Genomic DNA, 18,429 nt, shown 5'->3' on the forward strand with positions numbered 1-18,429 from the left:
ATGAATCACCCTCCAGGAGTACTCCTTCCTTCTGCTGAGTACAGAAGTAGWCGAAACAATAAGCTTAAACAGTATGCCTACCATTGATTTTATACAGGGTATGTATGAAATTCTGGGCTTGGTGTACTGTAAAGACACAGCTGGAAATCACAAGGTATCACAATAGCTGATAAATATTATTTTAGAGCTACAGGACATAAGATTTCTACTCAAACACAAACAAGACCCTATGCATCTGTCTTTCGCATTGTTATGATGAAAGCTGGATAAGCTTCAGTGAATTTAATGAGAACAGTAAGTCTTTTTGTGCTAGTATTCAGATCAAGGTAGTTCAGAAGGTATTTCTGCTTTTTGTAGGGGAAGATTTCTATAGGAGCCATTACCAATAACCCAGAGCACAAGTCCACAAGTGAGGCCAGGCAGAAGCTGAGCTTTATAGAGAAAGAAGTATCATGTGGAATTAAACAGCTAAGGTGGCTGTGTGCAGAGACATCACACGCCAGGCAGCCAAAAAGTCAAGCAGACAGAATAAATCATGAGAACACAGCTGTAGGAGAAGGCAAGGACAGACCTCTAGCTGAAAGCTGGGACTTCAGGCAAACAGKTTCCTGATGTTCTGTTCTTACTGTCTTCAAGAAAAAGGAATGTGCTCTTTGTAAATAAACAGAATTTAATCTTGCTGCTTCATCAAGTTGGCTCTGAAGTAAAGACTTTGGAAGACAACCTACMTAAAGTGAAGGAATAAATTTTTCCAAAAAGGGGTTGTTGACCAGAAGAGTGCTCAGGAGAGGGCTGTCTTGAGGAGCAATTTTAATGGGATCTAAAGAACATTGGTGAAAAAATTGTAAAGAAGTTTAATCCTTTATCTCTTCTTCATTTATCCAAAATCAAAAATGCAGCACTTCATAATAAAATGTAACATACAGCCTTATGTGAATCCATTTCAGTTTTCTTCTAATCCCACACCTCCCTCAATTAACTATCACCTTACCATTTTCCCATCTCCTTCAAGCACTCATATGTTCTACTCCACCTTTCTTCAACATACCATGTCAACTGAAAAACTCCCTCAGCCCTTTCAGATGCTCCAGCACAACATTCACTAGCCTAGATCATCTCCTTTTGACAGCAAACAGGGAATGCACAGAAGAGAAACTTTCCTCTTTTTGCCACCATTTTATCTCTAAATCTTCTGCTACCAGATGCTACCAAGGAGAAGCAACTGCTTTGCAGATCCGTTGTGGGAAGCAGTCAGTTTGATTCACTAAAAAGAAATAAGAATTCCATTTTTTGAATTTCTTTCCTTTCATGTGGCCACCTCAAGAAATGGAAGTTTTGTAGAAACAACCATGACATTTTGCTTCTGCCTTTCATGGAGCTCCAAATGACTCTCACAGACATGCAATATCCATATCTCTGCCTCCTTTTTTTTTTTTTAATGATAGTTAGATAATTTTAAGCTGCTCCAGAATCTCTGACTTCTGGTATTGATAGAACTTCCTAAATAGGCTCCTCTAGCTGCCCTTTAGCTCTGTTGCAGCTCAGCACTAACAAAGGGTATACCCCAAAATTTCCTCTCTATGTGTAATATTCAAAACTTCTCTTTTGTGTCTACATAGAAAGAAGCATTACCAATTTTTAGCATATTAACACCATTACTCAAATTCAAAATTTAAACAGATGGAGTGAAAGAGAAATTGGTTAAACTTCAAAATCTTGACAGGCTGACATACRATCACAGTGTTTACAATGATCCAAAACATCTAATATGTCTAAAGAAAAAGGGAAAAGACCAGACCACAAAGCWAGGATGTCCATGTAAATGGTAGTGCGAGATGTTTTAAAGACCAGATCATGCACTGCAGCTGTTTAATASCTGGATCAGACTTCTGTCCCTACATAGAGGGAAGAGCAGGGTAATCATGATAAGCAATACATATAAGACATTTTCTTGTTCACTTTTCCCACATAAAAACTGGAAGACAATGAGTGTTCAGTCTTTGTAAGAAGCAGAACATATTATCGCAACCCAGAAATCCCACAGATTTAACATCAAATAAGAATCATTTCAAGCCATTTTAATGAATGAGTCATTTTAATCAATTGWTACTGTATTAAACTGGTAGCTTATAACATTCTTGGTTACTGTCCTTATACCCATAAGCTATCATATGTTACTTTTGTCTGTAATGTGTTTATTTTACCTCTTAATAATTTTCAACACATTTATAAATAATGATAATATACTTTGTTTTAGGAGTAATCAAAATCAATTTAAGAATGAGTTAAACTGGTAAGTTTATCTAAATTGGGACAATACAATATCAACTGCAAAACATAATTTTTATTTTAACATTTTGATAAATTGAAGTAATTGGGTACCTGTACTATAAATACAGTTTTGCCAGGCTTTATTATCTTACTTAACAGAAGCATGAAGATGGCTCAGAGCACCAAAAGCCCTAACACTGTTCTTAAAACAGATGACATCCAGACAGAAAAGTTACACTTTAGTGCATAGTAACATTTTTGATAACACCAAAAAATAGGGAGCCACAAGAAAAAATCTAGCTAGTGGATTGGCTACATGGAATAATCCTAGCAGATTTTGTTCCTTTTCTTCTGATTAATTTTGAGAAAACTGTAATCTTCCTACCTAAATTTACTTCCCTGTAAATATTCAAACCCTAAAATAGGCAATTGTTAACTGACAATGGAAGACTATAGAGCCAAAGTACTGCAGTTTATAACTGTGGAAGAAAATAGTCATAAAGTTCAGTAAGAAATTAAAATATAAGCTGGTATTTCCCTAGGATCTATTCATTCTATTAACAGTACTGAATTTTATTGTATTATTAAGGTAAATCAATTTAACTATCTGCAAGTTAGATATGTAGTCTAAACTAGTCTTTTAGGCCTCCTTAAGACTATTCTTGGGAAAAGGGAGGCCATTCATTTCCTTTGATTTAATCCCATGTATCCATTCTATCAGGATGGTATGAATCGTCCTCTTGAAGAGCCTACCTCTCTCCACTGACCATAGACAAGCTTAGACTTAGATGTGTAACTTTAAGATTGCCAAAGATAAGAAAGATGAATTCCATCCTTGGTTGCTTTTAAGAAGTAATTTCAGCCAATGTATCCATTTAACTGACAAATATCTAAGCAAACAACAAACAAATGTAACCTTCTGTATACACTGAAGTAACATTTTTGATGTATTTTTGATAGGCTCTCAGATGGAGTATCGTTTTGCAGCTGGTCATCATATTTCAAGAGGACAGGCAAAAACTGGAAAGTCCAGCCACAAGAATAATCAGCAACCTAAAATCACAAACATATAATAAAGTGGGTGGTTCTGCTTAATAAAGAGAAGACCGGTATGGAAGAGTGAGAATCTTGAAAATTTTCAAAAACCTCACAGAGAAAAAGTAATAATGATCTTAAATCACAGCAAGGAAGATATCCATGCAGACATTAGGAAAAACCTTCTTATAGTATGCCTGGGGGGACTTGCACAGTTCATGAGTGGAGCTCTTTAAAAATAGGTAAGACAAATGTCTGTCAAGAATGACTTAGGCATAGGTGGTTCGCCTTACGAAAAGGGGAATTGAATAGATATATCCTTCCTCTATAATTAAGGGAAGGAGGTAAGTAGCCCCACAGAACTATTTTGCGTGTTATTGGAGTATCTCTGTATGTGTCCATCTCTCTAATAACGGTAGAGATTTCCTAGGTGTAGTGTCCGTGTTTACAGGGCAGAGGGGACAGGTCTTCCCCAGGGCCGAGGTGTGCGCGCAGCAGGCAGCTCAGCACCTCAGCAGCACCAGCTTTCTGCTTGGTTTCCATTTGCAAAAGCAAATGGAAATCTTAATGATTTCATCAGCCCACTGAATAAGGGTTGCTTTTTCCCCAGACAGRATCTAATCTTCTACATAGCATAGTCTATTGGATTGTCCAAATGATGGTCTTCATTTATCAAGAGTATGCATCAAAAGAAAATCCTAAAGTGAACAACTGAAGATTTTGTTACACTTTCCATAATGTTTGTATATATAAACTGRGAAGTCTTTGGTAAATATGAAGCTTAGGAGAGACAGCAGGGTATGCTCTAACTGGTACGTTACTTAACATAGTTCATTTTTCCCCAGGCAAACAGGAGTGCTGTGGTCTGAGAACTGTCACAAATGTTACATGAAAGCCTTAAAAAAATTTGTCCTCTCTGTCATGCAGCTATAATYCCACTGACTTCCAGACACACTCTATAGTGTCCCTGGTGTCAGTGATACTAATAAACATAACAAATAGATTAAATAACTTTATTAGCATGTTAGCAATATCATTTTCCTTTTCCGCATTTTTTTTAATTTGGTCTTTTTCCAATTGGCAATTATACTTGACACTCTGAATTCACTTCACCTAAATACATTAACTCTGCTTTTGATCTTTTGTTTGRAAATTCCAAGAGTCAGAGTCAACATAAGAAAGGAATTTCTTCATCCCATATTTTCCTTTCTATCTCATTACACTAAAAAATAACCTTTCCTAAGTGATTTGAACTGTTCCATCCACAGGAAGCTTATCTACATTGTCTTCCTAATTCCAGCTCCATAATAATGCCTTCATTTTAATCTATGATGTAAATGCATCTTGATTTATTTATAGACATGCCACAGCCTGCCCTGACTTCTTGAAACTACTACTAGTCTATTTAACCTTCTTTAAAGAGATGGAACTATTGTTTTTGTTGTCCGAGATTCTTCTTTACTTATAATCGTAGTGAAGAGATGGTCAGTATTGTTACTGAGTATGTTTACTGGGGAGTGTCTCAGTGACAAACAAGAATAGGGCTCCACTGTGGCTGGCACTCTGGGGACACAAGAAAGTTAACACGGAAGTTTGATATTTATCTGCAGCTATCAAATATCAGTAACACAGGCGTGAAAACAAGCAGCACAAAGATTAGCTTGCAGCATTAGTTTGCACTTTATGCTGCTGATTGCAGCTGCTGCTGATTGCAGCAWAAAGTATCACATTACCGTGACATTTATATTAAAAAATAAGAATGGAAACAGTCTACCAAATTGTCCATTTTCAAGTAATTTTTGCACAGAAACGTCTAGTCCTGTGTTTTCTTAGAGGTGACCTTTTAATTTATGAAAGTTTTTAAATATAGTTCTTTAAAACTTTTTAGTTTTTAGTTCTTTTAAACTTTTTAAATATAGTTCTGTGTGACACAGGCCTTYCATATACCTTATCAACAGAACTAGATATGTCACCTTCTTATAAAAATAGCACAGTTTTAAGTCTGAAGTATCCAGCAAAAACAATCGTTTCAATTAAATACCTAAAATTTCAAGATTACCAATACTCTTTATGTTACAGCTTCTCTCCAGACATCATGTAGATGCAGTATTTCCTTTATTTTGCTTCCTTCTCTTTTTAAGTAACTATTGTTATTGGCTATAAAAGACGGCCAGATGAAATGCTTCATTATATCTCTCAATTAAGCTAATGAGAACATTTAATASAGCCATTTTTTCATTTTCTCCTGCCAGTCTACAACAAAAATACACTTCTTAGTCTTCCAGTCACCTTTTAAAAAACTCTTACATTGAGAAAGAGATATGTTGGGCTCTTTATTCTTGCCATTTGGCTAGTACATCTCTCTTTTATTCTTCCTTCAGGGTGGCCAGAAACATTGAGCACAGTATTTTTAGGGTTGCCTATTTAAAAGTCTTTTCCTCAAGAACATACTGCTGATTTTTACAAAGGTTTTATTTACGGAGCTTAATGTCTTCCATTTTATTACTGAAGGTTGTTCAGCAGCAAAGCCATAAAAGACAAACCAGAAAATAGATTAGCTGCCCCAGTTGTTCAGACTATCCAGACCCACACTGATACTTAAAAAGCTTCATTAGCTTTTCCAAAGGAAAGACAGTCTAAAAAACAATTCAGTAAAAAACAAAAAAAAATCAGAGCCATGAGCATGAGGATGTTGAACAGAGGAGAAAAAAAGAATACAAGGCTCTTATTTCAGCACTGGACCCCTGTGGGACAGATGCCTTCTAAAGGATGCCCTGTGAAAAAGAAGGAGGTTAGTAGAATATTGGGGCCTCAAAAATACAGYATGGGCTCCAAGAACATGTTCTTTCAATTTTATGACAATAGAATTTACAGAGGTGAATTTCTTAGTACTGGAGATAAGCAATATGATCTGGGTGCTTGTCACCTGCATTCCTAGAAGTTAAAAAGTGCAATATATCCCCAAATGAATAATAATACCAAGCTAGATTCAGAATTTGGATCGAGTGATACTAAAATGTACAAAACCCCACATTTGCAAGACAATGAGATCTCATCTACATGCTAGGAAAATAATCACATACTTACACTTGGCTAAATACAATCTTATTCTAACTCAAATGATTATCAGAAGAGCACATTTTGGGGGGCCCAAATTATTTCAATATGTCAGTCAATTATGGATATTCACAGATTAGCTTATTACAGCTTTCTCTGAAGATACGGTCTGCTCATTTTGCAGAAGTTCAGTGACTCACTGTGTCATTAAGAATTTAAGCGCGAGCTGTATTCATTTCAACAAAGCCAGCTGTAGAGAAAGACAGTCTTGGACAAGCTACAGCCTCGTAACAAGTTAACACAGCTCTCAAAAAAAACTTACGCAATAATTTCCTCCTCTTCTCAGTGATATTTGAGTTGACATGAATTTTATCAGTGTATATTTTCCATTGCCAGTTAAGTTATAGAACCAACTCCATCTGGCATTGGGGGAAAACACTCACGAGCTTTTGTTATGGAAGTGAATACTAAGGTAAGACCTGTAACCCAGTCTCAGCCATACAAAATAAATAAGCAATGTATGAATGTGAAATAGAAAACAGAAAAAGTAAGCCTTTGAGCTGGTGTTCAGGAGTAACTTACAGTTTCATGGGTCTGAAATTTACTTTTTCCAAGCTGTTTTTTCTTCCACTATGATTTCTGATTCCTTAGACAGATATTTCCAAAAGCACTAAAAGATCTGCTTTACTTATAGGCCACAAATCTTTGATCTATTTCTACTTTATGAAGCTCACTATTTTGATTATTTTCCTGAAATCAGCTAGCTAGATAGATTCTCAGTCTTAGTCCAACTTAAAATCTACTTTAGATGCATAATGACAGTCCAAAAAAAAAAAAAGAAAAAGCCAAAAAGTTCAGGTAAAACTATAGACACTGCAATGAATGTCACTGCATCTGAATTAGTCCCCAAGCATGAAGTAACTCATTTATCTATGTTTCTGGGCAAAGAGGAGAGCAGTGTTAGAACTGCAAAGGGACATGGGTGCAAACATGCACCTACCGCCTGGAAAGCAAGTCACAAAACTAACTGGTGTTCACCTACTCTGATGTATGAGATGGTCATGAGATAGGCAGAGAGTAACAGTCCCAGATCAGGACTCACAGCAGCTGGCGTGGTGCAACCAGGCAGTGAAGAAATACCAAAGAAAGGGATGTAGCTGAAATATTTTCTCCTAGCTGTGCTACTATCTAGGTACCTGTTTATTTCCTTGCATTTCTGAGGTGACATGTGCCCCTGGAGGGCTGTCAAATGAGCTCAAAGACTATAAAGCAGCAGTGGATTCTAGGCTAGGTGCCAGTTAAAGTGAAGGAGTTGGAGCTGGCGAGACTTCACAGAAAGCGATGGCACCTGTCATGTTTTAATGGCAACACGACAGCGGCTCTCAGGCAACCGTGCTGGCACTGCAGGGCCAGTATGTCCTTTCTGATCCTGAATGCAGCACTAGCTGTCCCTCACATGAAAAACCATACGGGCTCAGGAATGGGTGCTGGCTTCCTCCCGTGAAACTGCTGCTGGGTACTAGCAAGACTGGTCCAGGATGCAATCATGGCCTGGCCACAGGCAATATTGGCCCTGGCTGCTGGCTGGTGGAGGATATACAGGGCTGTGTTCCCTGTGAAATAGCACTGACTACACTCGGTGTTCCGGCTGAAGCAGCAGTCTGTGATGCCAACCTCCACCGTCTGCCCCAGCCTGTAGGACACTGGCGGTCCTGATCTAGGCCAGCAGAGCCAACTTCACTTGCAGCAGCAAGAGCAAGTACGAATCAGAGGCCACGAGGCAGCGATGGGCAAGGCCCAAAGCCCTTATGGTCATGAGGTGTATGCCAAGTACGGGAGAAAGAAAGTGTGCTAGAAACCCACCTGGTACAGAGGTGAAAGGGCTGAAGAGTTAARCTCTTACAGCCCGGGCCCAAGAGACAGCGAAACAGGAACAGCATGCACCATGTGCCCCRGGAATCACCATCCGGCAAGCTCCCAACCTCACACAAAGCACGAGGCAGTTCAGCCATTGCTAGTCCTTCATACTTACTTACCAAGAGATACAGTTTGGAAAAATGAGGCATAATTCATATCCCATTTCTGCCTGATTTGAAYTGAAATGTTTTCTCTCTCCAGTGTGACCCTCCAGTATATTGGTCAAAATATTTTGTGGAAGGGGAAAGGAGAGGGAAATTTTTAGAAAATGACATTTTATCTCAACTAATGCATTCCCAAATAATCTCTTTATGAAAATGCATTTTTGATGAAAAATATACACCAACTTTAATATACGTAACTTCCCCTCAAAGCTCATAACGTTGTGTAATCATAGAGGTTGCCCAAGAACAATMATTCCCAAGGAAACACATAAAATCTCAGGAAATCTAGAGTTACTTAATGGCAAATGTACAACAACCCTACATTGTGCAGAAGGCATAAAGATAGGTCAGCCACCAGGACATAGCAATCAACCTTTTTACCAAATAACTAGTATTTGTCCCTCTTCCCAGTAGTTCCTTAAAACACACCCTRTAGTATTTTAAGGTATATCATACAGTATATGTAGAACAATAGGAATAACTATGTAGACATAGAGAGAATCATAACTACTCTGAGAAATGTACATTTCATGCCATTTGTGCAGTAATATCTTAGAACATAATTTTGTAGTGATATCCTCCTTTACAGAGAATAGGCGAATTTTAGCCATTCTTCATTAAAACACTAAATCCAATCTCAGAAAACAAGTTGTTATGATACATTATTTTTATAGCACGATTAATGACTACACATTTTTGCATTTTATCATTTGCTACAATGTGCACTTTTAGTCCTAATAGATTCGTTCAATGAAAAATTCCTAAACTTAGAGCACTTTGGTAATAAGTCTGCTAAAATTAGTATTTGGGGTTTTTTTCAGACAAGTTTTCATTCAAATGTAACTTTCTTCTAAAAACAAAGTAGTTTAGCTTAATATGTAACTTTTCTACTTAATTTGAAATGCTATCATCACAGGCTTTTACCCAATTTTGTTCAAATTAGAGAAAGAGACAAACTCTAGTTAACAGGAGAAAGAAAAGTCTCACTTGCACACGTACAATGGAATGTCTCAAGAAATTAGTAGAAATATTGAGGTTCAAAGGACCCACCAAGATATCACACATCTTATTCACAAACTTTTTTTTCTAATATTTAAATGAAAAAAATGTTATATATTCTTGCATTTCTTGATAAACAAACAGAAATTGCTTGGGCATTAATCTGGAAAAAAAATCTGGCTTTTTTTACATGGATTCATGGAAGGATTACATTATGTTGTGATTCCATTAGTGATAACTGCAAAAGCAGACAGATCAAGTCGTGGTTAATGGGAGGCTTAATAAACASAACCACTAAATGTCAGATAAAGCTTTTTATAAAGCTGTATGCAGCCAAAATACACCTTCTACAATGTTCTGGATGCTACGTATCATGTGAGCAGAAACAAGCATGCTGGAGCAGGCGCTGCAAATGGGCATGGGGATGGGGAGGGCAGATAGGGGCAAGGGGCGATCTACAGGCTCTCGTCCTGCGACTCCACTGCCCGGGAAAGCTCAGCCGTCCAGACCTGGGACAACCTCGGGCTCCCCACTGTGGCCCTGGAGCGCCTGCAAGCCACGGCTCCAGTGAGGGAACATGATTGAGAAAGGCGGCTTCATCACCAGCCCATTTTGGAGACTCRGAAGTATCACTGAACAGGCTGAGCCTGGGGCTGGCGATAAAGTCTGTGTGAGGAACTGTATTTAATTATGACTTAAAGGTGTTGTTCCCACAGTAACTACGCACTTCAGCTTCAGTCTCTGCTCTTGACACTGTGAGAGTTTAAGGGAACTTTGCAGAAAATCAGGCCCTCTTTGGAGGCTGTCAGCCACAAGCAAAGCTAGAGGGAGGGAGGGCAGTGTAGCTCTATATAAAAATACAAATACTTTGCTTTAAAGCTGCCTTTCCTGGATAGAGGCAAAATGCTTGGTAACAATTTGCCTGCACACTCTTAATAAATTCAACATTTTCTTTAATTTACATTAAAATTATTCAGTTTAGGTYAGTAAATACAAATTAGTTATAATTATTTCATAGTAAATTTGGCCTAGTATCCTTATATCAGTTTTCTTGACAGTTCTTCCTGAGAGACTGCTCTAATGCAAAATGTATGTTGCTCTGTAGAGTGCCCTTTTTGGCAACTTCATTTCCATTTCACAATTTCYTTTGTGTAAAAAGGGCAATAAGAGGAGTTCAGTCCCTTGAAACAGATTTGGTTACTTTCGGTACATATACTTACAAAAGAATCAGCAAGCAACTTCATTAATTTTTGCATTACCAAAACCATTCTGTGATTGCAAACAATTTCTCTGGTTTAACCCTGGGAAATGATAAACCCACATTTCAGTAAGAATATAAATAGAGCATTTTCATCTCTACCAAAAGCATCCTATTTGACACTGAAAACATTCTCATCTAAAAAATGTGGGATAATAGGACATTATGTGGGATAATTTCACAGCATTTTGAAGCTTAAGTCCTAACTGTAGGTGGAATACTTTATCAGACACTGGCTGCCACAGAATCAACCGATGGCTGGTCACAGCATCAAGAATATGTTACAGTTCTCCTTTAGCTGCAAATATTAAAAGGGTACTATCTTAATTTTATACTTCCACTTTGTTGTATGTTCTGCTAAGATAGCTGTATAATCTATATAAATATAATGTTAATAATATAAATTACCCACAAAACCACACTAATTTCCTCAAAATATCTATCTGCAAATCTCTGTTACATAGATCAGCAAACGGCTACTTTTCCTTAGATTCTGAGAACAAGACAGGAGGCATTTCACATTGGAAACCAGATGAGGTATGGTGTAAACAACTCTGTAGCTACAATAGTAGCATATGCTAAATACAAGACTATTATTGTGGTAAATCATGGCAACATTTTCCAAAAATACTTGTGTTGTTTTGAACAGTAGTAGTGCAATATTTCGAAGKGTTATTTAAATGGTGATAATCAGTGTCTGGAACTCAAAATGATATATTCCCCAAGAAAATTGTTTTCTGATGATCTCATATATTTGATTCGTTTCGCAGTATTTTTTTGACTGAAATGGGCTAGATTTCACAGTTTGAGTTGGAATAACAGACATAATGTGGCAGTCCACRTAGCAACAGTTGTCTCCAAAGACTCCTGTTAACATGCAAAAATTGTAATATGAACTAATGCTTCCAAAAATAAGGATACGTAGTCAGTAGAGAAAATTAATGGCTCTTATCTAATAGAGCAGATTTTAAAAAGTTACATCAACATAAGATGTTAACTTACTTCAAAAATAGTTTACATACATACGATTCATTGTACATGAAGATAAACTTCTGCTTCTACTAATGTGACAATTATGAATAACTCATCTCCCTGGAAAGTATCTCCRTAATAAAACACTGAAAACTAAGCAAGTATGTTAATGCCTAGCTACAGGGTTCCACACACATACATACTTTCTCTAATTCCTGGCATTCCGAGTTTCAAATGTTATTGGATTGATGAGCACATGTACTGTCTGCAAAGGTCACCCCACAAAATAGAGAACAGGTCACACAAAATATTTGTCCAATCATGTATTTTCTATAAAGCCTCTGGAGACTCGAATATTAAATATGAGGAAAATTCAATGTTGATGAATGACAAAGTTTTTATGAAGAAAAGTAGCAAACTACTATCCTCGTAAAAGTCATAATTACATATGAGAACTACCTCACTCATCTGTCACTCATTACATCCTGGTGACTGCAATTCCTGAAAGGGATTAGTTTATCATTAGGGAGCTTTGCACTTGATAGGAACATTTTCCTATAATTCCTCATGAGGATTAAAATACAGCTCTACAGAAAGTCTGAAAAGCACTTATAAATGACAGTAAGCAGCAAGAAAAATTCTTTATAGCTTAGGTCTCTGGGTAGTTTTGTTTTGATTAACTGTMCTTATTTTCAACAGTCTCTCAGGACCATAGGAAATGGAAGTGTCTAACTTTTTTTTGTCCTCCTTAGACCTTTTGACCTTTTCCTGCTGAATATCGGACTAATTTTCGCACAATAATGCTGACTACTGCCAATATTTCAAATGATTCCCTATTAGACATTTCACACGTAAAAAAATAGTTAATTTGAATCTTTTTAATTTCACAGGATCATTGTCACCTTCTTTGTATCTCATTTTTATTTCATCCGCTTAATTCTTCCTAGAAATGCTATCAAAATGTTTGCTCATAGAACCCAGGGAAGCCGAAAATCTATTTTCACAATGCAATCTGGTCAATATTTGCATACGGAGGTGAAATTACTGTAAGGTAGGTATATATGTATGCATGTAGGTATACAGGTAACACACTTTTCTTAGTTACTCAGAATCTTCAGCTCCACTGATTTCCAGGCAAGCTTCAAGACCTCAGCAGATCCAAAACTCATACAGCCTCTGTTACATGATTTTGGATACACGTTAAGTCCCTAAATTTAACACTGTGAACCTGAAAGTTATTTCTGTCATTCCGTATTTTGGAAAATCAAACATAACGTTCCAATCAGCCATATTCCCTGAAAACAAACTATAAATAAAGCTGACATTTTGCTTGACTATAGTGAGCATTGTGCCTTCTGAAATACTTTAGAAAGCTCTATGCATCCTGCCAAATTTTCATAAAGCAATTAATAATAAAAAAAAGACTACTCAAGCCTTCTGATCATTATTAAAAATTTGTTCTTCAGTTATCTTCAGCCAAGTGTATTTGGTTTGTTTTCTTATTCCCAAATAATTTCTGCTTCCGCTTCCAGTGCTCCCCATTTTTCCACACGGTCATTAAAATTTTTATTTGGAGACCTATCATATGAAAGATTGCTTTCCCATGCAATATTGTGCAAATATTAATTTCAAGGTTTTTATACTAATTTTGACTCAGTTCCTCCCCCTTTTATCTAGTCTTTTATCTTTGTTGTTTGTCAGGTCTTAAAGAAACCATGTGTGGCCCCGAAATATTTTCAAACTATTACCCAATCAAGGTTAATGCTTTCATTTTCTTCTTGTTTGGTGCAGTTCCCTCTTTCTCAAGCAATCATTCCATTTCATTCACTGGATACCTCTTAAAATGACCAGGAACAGGAAAAGAGAAGTAACTGCATTACCACAAACATCTCTGCTAATACAAATTTATTAATAACTCTGAATATATACAGAATTTATTAATAATTGAATATATACAGTTTTAAACAACTTCAGTATTTTCTTCGCACAAATGTATTCCTAGATGAAGCTATAGCAAATACTAAAATTGCACGATTCTTCAATACCTATAACTGAATTCACTAATATATAGTGCTAATGTTGTCCTCATATATTTCTTTCTTTAAATCTTTATCCCTCAGAAAACATACAGCTTATATATCAAGTATTTTGATTTTTATTAGTTTTTACAGAATACAAATAACTATATTCAGAAATTCTACTTTGTCATTACATGACGTACTGCCTGTACCTGATAATTCAGCAGCACCTCTAAAAGCACTGCTTTCAGCAACTTATCCTGTTTATTTACCTTGTTCACAACTAAGAATCTAAGCATAGAAACAATTGCCTTCAGTATGAGAAATATTTTCAGAACTGTTGACAACTCAAAACTCAATAGATTTTACTCATAAATAACATATTTCTTTTTGCTGGACATATTTAAGATTTACAAAATAATTCATTAATAACTGCAGTCAGAAGAATGTTGAATTACAAAATTTAGCATAAAAAATGCACTGATGAAACACAATCTTTGCATTCTCTTTATCTTGATGTTATAGCCCCAACCCTAAGATTAGAAAATGACAATGTCAGACTGTATCATGTGACTAATGGTATCAAAGAACACGAAAGTATATTCAACTTTTATATATTTGTGAAATACATGAAAATTAAAAATTAATGGAATATATCAATGAAAGAAATGAYAATGAAAAACAAATAACTATGAAAAATATTATGGCTTCTAAGAATTTCTATCTGTTTTGTAAACATTGATGTAAATTTGATTTTAAAAGTGGGCTTTATATTGTATAGAAAGGCTTTCCTTAAAAAAAAACACACAGCTACTGACACTTTTACACTGTAGCATTCAAATTGTATTTTTTTTTCATACCTAGATGTTCCTGTGTTTGAGTGGCAGCTTTTCTCTCCAGCTTTCAGCAGAGGTTCTATTTAAGGAAAGAAAGAAAACAAAATTGCTTTGAGGATGCTGTATAGGGCATGATATGTAAATTGAGAATCTGACAAAAACATCAGGTTCATTTTTATTTTAGATTACTCAGATGATTTATTACAGGTATTTTTTTTTTAATAGCTCTTCCATATCATAAAGAAGACAATGAATAAAAGCACACATGAAAATCTAACAAACTTTGAAGGACTGATTTGAGAAAATTTTTACATAAATAAGTTGTATCAAAAGACAGGAAACACTATATATTGGATATGCATATTGAATATATTATATTTCCTGGTACATGTCAAGTAGCAAAATTGTACAGTTTCAGAATATTTGCCCTCTAACAAACAGGCAATCTGAGAAGATAAAAAAATATGGTAGGTCCGAGTAGCCCATTTGCAAGACTCTCAATAATGGAAAACAGAGAGACAAAGGAATAATGAAGAATGTCTGTGAGGAGGGATTTGAAAAGCAAAACTTGGGTTCCCACTCAAACCTCTCATAAAGCCCAGAGGGTCCRTACCTATGATTTTGAGTTGCCAAGCTGTGGAGAAGAATGTCTGTTGGCAAGTGTTAGCCTGGTRTCTTTGCCAAGTAGCGGAGTAGCAAAGAGAAAGCCTGAGACTGGGAATCAGCACAGCCCCTTGCTGCACGCTGTGTTACAGGAAGGTTCTCTGTCACCCCCGTAAGTTGATCTTACTCAAATTAGCTGATCTGACTCATCCACTCAAAGGAGTGCATCACCACTCACTTCTGTGTCTGACCTGTAGCCTTTCAGCTACGCAGATCTTCATCTTAATGGTCTTATTAGTATATAGTTCAACTAGTTCATTTTCTTTTATGAGTAACTAAACATAGTTATATATAAGTAACATACATATGAGTAATTACAAAACCCAACTTTAAAATAATTTGAGATAGTAAAAATATAATGAAAAATATGATTTCATTACAAAAAATACAGAGACTACAAGTACAGCATGCAGCACATTTTCACAGAAAACAAGTTCTATCAAAAAGATGCTGATTGCTCTTCTTTTTTTCCCAGGATTCCATTGATTGAAATGTATATATTCTGTGGAAATAACAGAACATAGAGCAGATGCATTAAACTGATTCACTGAGAGATTTCAAAATATGATTAGGGAGAAAAAAGTAACCAGGTGACTCTAATGAGGCTCCCAAGGATTCTTGGTGAAAGATTATTTAACATTTTTATCAATAATCTAGAAAATAATATCCATGTAAAGCTTGCAGTTAACAAAGATGGCTTTAGTCAATGATGGCATTACTTTCCAGTTAAAGACTGATCTGAAATGTCTTGCAGTCAAACAAAATAGTTCCATTGTACCTAACTGCTAGGTAATACATCTGGAAAAAAATAATACAGGTTATATGTTCATGTTAAAAAACTCCCTTGTAAAGCAGGAATTAGAGAACTTGAAGAACACTGTCTGAATAGGAGACCTCAGTAAAATGGTATGGCAAAAGGGATTAGCATGACCTTTCAGATGTCTAATAAAGAGGAATATAAAACAGAAGGTCAGAAGTTGTCTAACCTCTGCACATCTACTACCCTAATACTGTYCCTAATTTGGTATAGATTATTAAAACGTAAAAATACTGGAAAGAGATCAAAGGAGTGAGTGTCACAGAAAATGACCTAGATGCTGGAAAGATACAATAATGRTAAGTGGCTTAAGGGACTTCAGATATTCAGTTTATTGAAGAGAAGGTTCACAGCTGATTCCTTTACTGTATCCTGGTACTTGCAAATGGAAAAAGACATCCAAGAGTAAGTGCTAATCAGCCTCAATGAAAAAGGTGTAACAAGATCCAGTGACCGYAATTTTAATTTAGACAAATTAATCCTCGAAAAGAGATATGATTTCTTAGTTGCAAGCATATCACACAGCTGTCTGACCTCATCACTGTGTAAGGGGATCTAGTCACTAAATCATCCATATGCCAAAGCCTTGAAATCTGTGAATATATCAATTCCTCCACTCTTTTATTTCCGCTGTGGGCTCCTGACTTGAGCTTAATATACTCATAAGACAAGCTGGAATGTTCTAGCCTGACTAAATTGTTGGGGTTTCACAAAGTGTCTCAGCATCCTTAGCATTACAGACAGGTCATAGTAAATGTTACAGCCTTAAACTTCACAAAAGCATTACCCAATATATGAAACTTAAGGCATAGAAAATGGAAAACTACAATTATTTACAGCAGTCACTAACTTTGTGCCCAAATTATGACATTTAGGGCAGGATTTGTCTCCTCTAATTTTACACAATTGCAACCTAGAAATACACAGCTGAACCAGTCATCATAGGCTTCCTTTGTAGTCAACAGAGGCACCTGAAGGAAACAGCTCATCTGGTCTATTTGATGATGCACCAYACTGTACGGATGTTCACACCATAACTCTCAGGTGAGATGAATCCAAACCATGCACCCCACGTCTCTCATCAAGACAAGGGGAAGTACAAGTACTGAGCATTGCCAAGATAGCTAGGTCAGTATAATGCAGCTAGCGACTTTAAGTTAATGTGGGCGTTCCCTAATTCAAGGCCTTTTTGGCACACAGAAGCACTGCCATGAGCTAGGTTTAAAAGTTATCAGCCTGGATAGTCATGAACAGAAAAAAAAAAAAGGGAAAAAAAAGCATAAGTCTTTCAGTGAAAACAATCCATATAGCCTGACTGCTTTTTGACATGTAGCTGCAAAATGTGCTAATCCAAAAGGTATTTACTAGTGTAGGCAACGCCTAGTAACTCTGCAGTGAAAATGTAGCCTGAGGAACCATCCGACAGGGTTACAAGAGCTCAGCTATGCAAGCAAGTTTTCAACAACCTTAACTTGGTAATACTTGGCTCTCGAGTAGCAGAAGRGCTGGGCATTCAGAGCAAGCCTGAGATGCACTTTGTAATACGAACAGAAAAGGAAGTTTTAAGACAGAGTACATCTTTTATCTGACTAGCCRATATAACTGGAAAAAACAAAACATCTTCAGATCTTAAGACTACCGTGTCTACTGCTATGCYAAAATGTACCACGTTCTGGTTTATATAAAGGTTTGAAAATAGGAATTCAGCACGCAGCAGCCACCGCGGGGAAGCGGCTGGGACCTGCGAGAGGCAGCAGATCCGGGGCGCTGTGGTGGGACGCCCGAGAGGCAGCAGATCCGGGGCGCTGTGGTGGGACGCCCGTCAGCCCGTACTCCCCCGTCCCGCAGGATGCAGCGAGCACCCTGGTGCCTCTCGGGCAGCCTCATCTGCTCCAGGCGTTTCACGCAGGCCACCTGAAACCACCGTCATAAGATTAAGTAACATCCGTAACGCTACCTATGCATGTGCTGCAGATCAATCTAGATAAATACATGGGAAAATGCACGRAAAAGGTCCATGATGTTCATACTGTTTTGTCTTTCGCCGAGGGCAAGCCGAAGAACGAGGCCCGCCCCATGGGGAACGAGGCCGGGATTAACGGCCCCGCCGGCCCGGCAGATCCGCCCCTCGGGGCAGTTTTCCCCGCAGTGCAGCCGCGAACATTTTACATTTATGTACATTTTACATTTACACAGCCCAACGCGGGGACCCGCCACCACCCTGCCCCGCGCCCCGCGCCGCACACCCCTCCCTGCCCGGCGCGGGCGGCCGTCGGGCTCCGAGCCCACGGGCGGCGGTGTGCGTGTGGGGAGGGGGCAGGTTTTACAGCGCCCCCGAGTCAAGCCCCACGGGCACGGAGGCGCAGCGGGACCAGCCGAACCGGCCCGGCCCGGCCCGGCCCGGCCCCGCCCCGCGCGGCGC

The 18,429-nt window shown here is 37.6% G+C and overlaps 1 long non-coding RNA gene across 1 annotated transcript; it reads right to left on the bottom strand.

Moving 5' to 3' along the window:
- Positions 1-13,659: 13,659 nt before the first annotated feature.
- On the bottom strand, positions 13,660-15,305 carry LOC146584366 (uncharacterized). The gene is made up of 3 exons (XR_014898215.1): positions 15,141-15,305; positions 14,552-14,606; positions 13,660-14,224 (listed from the first exon to the last, which is right to left on the bottom strand). It is a non-coding gene; the product is annotated as an uncharacterized LOC146584366 (long non-coding RNA).
- Between the last annotated feature and the right edge of the window lie 3,124 nt (positions 15,306-18,429).

This window comes from Rhea americana, unplaced genomic scaffold (assembly GCF_003343005.1).
Source record: "Rhea americana isolate MKP2758 unplaced genomic scaffold, rheAme1 scaffold_94, whole genome shotgun sequence".
In the NCBI taxonomy this organism is placed as follows: domain Eukaryota; kingdom Metazoa; phylum Chordata; class Aves; order Rheiformes; family Rheidae; genus Rhea; species Rhea americana.